Source organism: Triticum aestivum, chromosome 2D, assembly GCF_018294505.1.
Source record: "Triticum aestivum cultivar Chinese Spring chromosome 2D, IWGSC CS RefSeq v2.1, whole genome shotgun sequence".
NCBI classification, from domain to species: Eukaryota; Viridiplantae; Streptophyta; class Magnoliopsida; order Poales; family Poaceae; genus Triticum; species Triticum aestivum.
In genome coordinates this window covers 384,683,735-384,690,557 of record NC_057799.1, presented here as the reverse complement: position 1 = coordinate 384,690,557, position 6,823 = coordinate 384,683,735, and positions in this window count along the sequence as shown.

Below are 6,823 nucleotides of genomic sequence, written 5' to 3'. Positions count from 1 at the left end.
CCCGCCGTTCCTACCGCGCCGCCCTGCCCGGATCCGCCGGATCCTGGCCGGAGGAGCTCGCTGGCCGGCCAGATCCGCCCCCCCAGCTCCCTCGACCTCCCTGGCGACTTCCTCGGACACAACTCCGGCGAAGCTCCGGCGAACCTCGTTCCGCATGCCCCGAAACCCTAGATCTGTTTTCGGGAGGTGATTTTTGTCCAAGTCCTTTTCTTGATAAATGTTATGCTATATTCATCATGTCGCATCTCTGCACTCGTTGCTTCGATTCATGCATATGATATATCAGAATGTTCATTGTGAGATACTCTCCAGTTCGTTCTATTGTGCCATGCTTGTGTGAGTTCATCTTGACGCCCTAATCATCGTTGCAAGAGTGCTATATGATGTTAACCTGCTGAAACTGTTACAACTTGGTGATTTGTCTTTTTCATTGCATTTTGTGTGTGCATCCTATGAGCTTGAAGTGTACATGAGTTTTGAACTACATCATGCCATATTTACAGGGGTGCTTGTCTTGTATTTTTTTGATCTATGTGGTGACTAGCACAAGCATGCAAAGTAGCCTTTATGATGTTGCTGATTTATGTGATTAAGTCATTTCTGCTAAGTCTGTAGCTGTAACATTGTGATCCTATGTAAACCTACTTCTACAAGTGAATCCATGCATAATATGGAGATCTTCACTAAGGATGTTTTGTTATACATGTTATGCTCTATCCATCCATGACCTTTGTTGCATTTATATCCTACTGTAGCTTGTTGCAAACTTCCTCTCCAATTGCTAAATAATGTCGCCGTCAGCCTGTTAACATGAAGTTCAGTTTTGACATGTGTTTTGCTAGTGATCCATGCACCCTATGAACTTGCTCTTGCCATGCTTAGCTTCATAATTATTCCGTCTTACTATTGGATGCCTTCACATGCCATGAAATGCTTTGTGATGAGTGATTTGAGCTTGCAAAGATGCCTTCATAATTCTGTTTATGCCATGCTCAGTTTTTCTGCCAAGTCTGAATCTGTTTATGAAACTTGCTATGTTTACAGGGTGCCATCATATCTTCTGTGCCTTTTTGGCTCTTTATCAGTAAGGGACTTTTGTTCTATAAAATTATTAGATTCATGCCATGCCTTTGTTTGCTATGTTCTGTTCCTGTAGCATGTTGTTTGATAGATCTAAACTTAGCAACCTGATGTTATTTCTGCCATGTCCAGTGATTTCTGCTAAGTCTGTGAAACTGTTATTATTTGCACTCTTGCCATGTCCTTTTGAGCATGCTCTAGTGATTTCTAGAGATAGCTCCGTGTTCATGTTTTGTCATGCTTTACCTGTACATCACATCCATGCCTTTTTTGTTCATGCTGGGGTGCTGTAGCATCTTGTTTTGATGCGTGCAAAATGCCTAGTTGCTGTTTTGGACAGATTGTTGTTATATCTTGTTTGGAGTGTATGTGTTGCACCGTTGCTCCGTTTTGAGCATGCTCTATATGAAACTTGCTTAGTTTTGCATGTAGTTTCATGTTACCTTGTTGCATCCTTATCTTGAATGTGTTTGCTTGATGTTTGATTGCATTTTGCATCAATGCCATGCTTGACCTTTTTTGCTCATATCTTCTAGGCCGTAGCTCCGAACTAAATGAACTTTATATGTAACTTGACTAGAATTTTGTGTAGATCATCTTGGTGCATCTTAACTTGATGTTTACTAACTTGAACATAAGGTTTATTCAGATCTGGACCAATTTCGAAACTTGCATATGAGGACTTACCGGACTTGTTATATGTTAGTTCCGGCCTCATTTAAACTTGCTTCGATGTGTTGCTCTTGTATGCATCACCTCTTGCCATGAGTAGCATCATATAGCCTTGACATGCATCATACTTGATTGAGCATCATGCCTTGTTCATGTGTGGTGTGTTTACCATGTTGTGTGCTTCTTCTCGATAGTTCCCGTTTCGTTGCGATCGTGAGGATTCGTTCGTCTACGCTTGGTTCGTCTTCGTGGCTTCATCTTCTTCATGGACTCGTTCTTCTTCCTAGCAGGATTTCAGGCAAGATGACCGTAACCTTGGATCTCATTGCTATGCTAGTTGCTTCGTTCTATCGCTATGCTGCGCTACCTATCACTTGCTCTTCAAGCCTCCCAAATTGCCATGTCAGCCTCTAATGTTTTTCACCCTTCCTAGCAAACCGTTGTTTGGCTATGTTACCGCTTTTGCTCAGCCCCTCTTATAGCGTTGCTAGTTGCATGTGAAGATGAAGAAGTTTGTTCCATGTTGGAACATGGATATCATGAACTTTGTTGGGATATCACAATATCTATTATTTAATTAATGCATCTATATACTTGGTAAAGGGTGGAAGGCTCGGCCTTATGCCTGGTGTTTTGTTCCACTCTTGCCGCCCTAGTTTCCGTCATACCGGTGTTATGTTCCTTGATATTGCGTTCCTAATGCGGTTGGGTGTTATGGGGACCCCTTGACAGTTCGCTTTGAATAAAACTCCTCCAGCAAGGCCCAACCTTGGTTTTACCATTTGCCTATCACCTACTTCTTTTCCCTTGGGAGTCGCGCTCCCAAGGGTCATCTTTATTTTAACCCCCCCGGGCCAGTGCTTCTCCAAGTGCTGGTCCAAAACCGAGCGATGTCCGGCGCCCCCTAGGAAACCAGGATCTATGCCAACCCGACGTCTGGCTCATCCGGTGTGCCCTGAGAACGAGATATGTGCAGCTCCTATCGGGATTTGTCGGCACATCCGGGCGGTCTTGCTGGTCTTGTTTTACCATTGTCGAAATGTCTATTAAACCGGGATTCCGAGACTGATCGGGTCTTCCCGGGAGAAGGAATATCCTTCGTTGACCGTGAGAGCATATAATGGGCTAAGTTGGGACACCCCTGTAGGGTATAAACTTTCGAGAGCCGTGCCCGCGGTTATGTGGCAGATGGGAATTTGTTAATGTCCGGTTGTAGAGAACTTGACACTTGACTTAAATAAAACGCATCAACCGCGTGTGTAACCGTGATGGTCTCTTTTCGGCGGAGTCCGGGAAGTGAACACGGTTTTTGGGTTATGTTTTGACGTAAGTAGGAGTTCAGGATCACTTCTTGATCATTGCTAGTTTCACGACCGTTCCGTTGCTTCTCTTCTCGCTCTTATTTGCGTATGTTAGCCACCATACCTGCTTAGTCGCTGCTGCAACCTCACCACTTATCCTTTCCATACCCATTAAGCTTTGCTAGTCTTGATACCCATGGTAATGGATTGTTGAGTCCTCGTGGCTCACAGATTACTACAACAACAGTTGCAGGTACAGGTTTTGCGATGATCATGACGCGAGAGCGGTTTTGCTTGTTTTGGAGTTCTTCTTCTGCTTCTTCTTCGATCAGAGGATAGGTTCCAGGTCGGCAGCCTGGGCTAGCAGGGTGGATGTCGTTTGAGTTCCTGTTTGTGTTTTATCCGTAGTCGGATGTTGTTCTTATGTATGATGTATCGATGTATTCTTGCGGCAATTGTTTGCCTTGTATGTATCCCCATCGATTATGTAATGTTGATGTAATGATATCCACCTTGCAAAAGCGTCTTCAAGATGCGCTTCTATCCTTGGTGGCACCTTCGAGTTCCTTTAGGATAGGGTCGCATCTTGGGCGTGACAAGTTGGTATCAGAGCCTCGACCGACCCTAGGAGCCCCCTTGATTGATCGTATAGTTTGGCCGTTGTCGAGTCTAGGTCAAAACTTTTTCGGAGTCTAGTTATATCGGAGGGTAGGAATTCTTTTTACTCCTCTGCCCCTTCGTCGCTCTGGTGAGAAATCTTGACGTAGGTGTTTTGAACTATTCCTCTTCCCCTTCAAATTTTTTTAGGATCTCGCGGTTAGTTTCCGTTCGTTGTCCATCCTCTTTTCAATCCGGCGCACCTCTCTTTGAGTGGTTTCGATCCTCGTCACCTTTTGCAAGATCAATCCTCAGCTCTTTTCAATCGACGTTGTTCCCTGTCCGAAGTTGTCCTTGCTTCTTTCCCACCCACCCACCCTTTTTCTTCTCGGAGCCGGAGTCCGTAATCGAGTATCCATCCTACTCGTGCGAAGCCTTTGCATTATTTCAACCGGTGTTTTTCTCTTCACGCTATTCGTCGGTTCTCTCTTCCAAGTTGCCTTTGTTTTCCCGCCCTCCCACCCTTTTTATTCCCGGAGCTTGAGTCTCTTTCGAGCATCAATTTCATTCGTGCGGAGTATCTTCAGTCTTTCCTCAATTGTCTCAACCGGTGAATTCTCGTCTACTTAATCATCGTTTTTCTCGTTTTCCTTCCGGAGGTTTCAATTCAAGTATTCGGTGTTGACCATATTCTTTCCCTCAGCTCAAATGTTTCCCCTTGCTTGTTCGCCTCTCGCCATTTAATCGTTCCGGAGTGATGAAGACATCTCAGAAGAATAGTGTTTGCATTCAATCTTTTCAAGGTTGTCACCTCATTCAAGTCCCGCAGTTGTTCCGGTGCATCATCTCTTCTTCAATTCCTCTCGACGGTGTTTCTTTTGGTGGGCCCTAACCCACAGGTCTTTTCCCAGGATCTTACCTGACTCTTCTAATTTTCCGGAGCTTTTCTCAAATCCTTTTCGAAGTGGACGTAAGTATGAATTTCATCAGTCAGACGCTTTTCCAAGATCAATTTCAAATTATTTTCATTGTTGGCTCAACCTCTTCGCTTTTCATTCTCCCGGAGTATCTCAACAATTTTGGTGTTCTTTCTCGTCGTCATTCTCAACATTTGAAGACCGAAGAAGAGTTTTTCTTAAATCTTGTCCGTTCTCCCGGAAATTCGCGGTGCTAGCTCGATGGCTATCCTATCAAATTGTTACAAGTCGTGCAATTATTTTCACCCATCCGGAGTATTTCAGGAGTTGTTTTCCGTCTCAATTATCCGGAGGCCTCCATTTCAGAATATTTCTTCGTTCGAAGTTTTCAAATCCGTTCTCCGATTATTCTATATTCATGCCTTTTCGTTCGTCTCCATATTCTTCCGGTGCTTTGCTCTTTAATCAGTTTGCGATCTCTTTGTTCTCTTGTCTCTAGATTCCCTCAAGTATCTTCGTGCTTTTCTAATTCTTTTCGGTGATTCATTCTCTTTTCGTCATTCGTTTCAATTCCTACGGTGGCTCGTTCAAGATTCTTTCTGTTGTTATCATATCAATTCATTCGTTCTTTCCAGCCCTACCGGTGGTTCACGAAGACTTTCTCAAGTTTTGTGCTATATCTACCCTTAATCCTTTCTTCTCCGGAGTTTCCAAGTTTTTCTCGTTTGTCTCGTCACGAAGCTCCATCTTAATCATCGCAAGGATTTAATCTTATCCCTTTCATCCTTCAATTTTATCTCGTCATTCTTTTGTTACCGGAGTTCATCACGGTGGCTCGTCATGATTTAATTCATTCTTCAAGTGTTCATCAAGATTCCTGTAGGCGTAGCTCAAGTATCTTCTTCTTGCTTCTCAAAGTGCAATTAATTCTCCATATTCTTCTGAAGTGGAGTTTTGCATTTCCTCGTTCTTCTCAGCTTTTCAATCTTTTCCGCTTGTGGCAGGTTACCACCTCATAATTTTGATATGTTATCCATAAGTCCACAACAAGCTTATTCTTTTCGTTGTTGATTTTCTCAACAATTCCGGTCAATGTTTCCTTCTAAGGATGCTCTCTATTTCATTCATGGTAGAAGTTATCATCTTCTTCCCCGTTATTCTCATTCCACTCTGTCAAGTCTTCCCGAGGTTTTGTGTTGTTCCTCAAGTTAAGTATCGTTCCATTTCTCAAGTTCATGTTCTATTCTTTCCTTGTTCAGCCGGAGTGCTGCATAAATTCCTTCGTTATTATTCCTTTTCTATCTTGTCCTAACCAGAATGGTTTCAAATTCAGTCTTATTCCTTGAGCTTTTGCTTCTTGTCTCAGTCAAAACTCCTCTTTCCTACTCGAGTGTTCTTGACTTTGTTCATCCTTACTCTTTTGTTCTTATTTCACCTCATCCCTTTTTCCTTCCGTCTCAGTTCTAATATCTCGGGACGAGATCTCTTGTTAGTGGAGGAGAGTTGTAACGCCCCGGATTCGATGCGCCAGGTGTCTTCCAGTATTCGCCGTCGTTGCCTTGTCATTTGCTTGCGTGTTGCATTTTGCCATGTCATCATCTGCATTTCATCTGCATGTTTCTCAAAACATGCATCCGGTCCTTTTCCCCGTTGTCCGTTTCATGATCCGACACTCCCACACGCGCCCGTCGCCCCTCTCAGACCTTGTTTCGTGAGCGGGAGAAAAATGTTCTCGGAATGGGCCGAGATTTGCCAAGTGGCCTTGGTATATCACCGGTAGACCGCCTGTTAAATTTCGTTCCATTTGGAGGTCGTTTGACGCCCTAACGGTTAACCGTGTAGCCCGAAACCCCCTTCTCTTTGCAGCCCAGCACCCCTCCACATCAGCCCACTAACCCAGCAAAACCCCCTCCATGCTCTCCGCCGTTCGATCACGATCGTGTGGGCGAAAACCGCTCCCCATTTGGACTCTCCTAGCTCCCCCTAGCTATAAATAGGTGTCTTCCCCGAATTTCGCAGTCCAAACCCTAGCTTCTTCCTCCTCGCGCCGCCGGATGTGTCCATCCGCGCCGGACATGTCCAGCCGGGCACGTCGCCCGACCAATGGGATCGTGCCACGTCGCCCTCGCCGCCTCCCGTAGCCAACTGCGCGCCGCCACGTGTCCCCGCCGCCGCAGCCTCCCACCACGCCTCCCGCGTCCCCGCCTCCACCGGCCTCGGCCTCCGCGCCGACCGCCGGCCGCCGCGTCTCCGCCG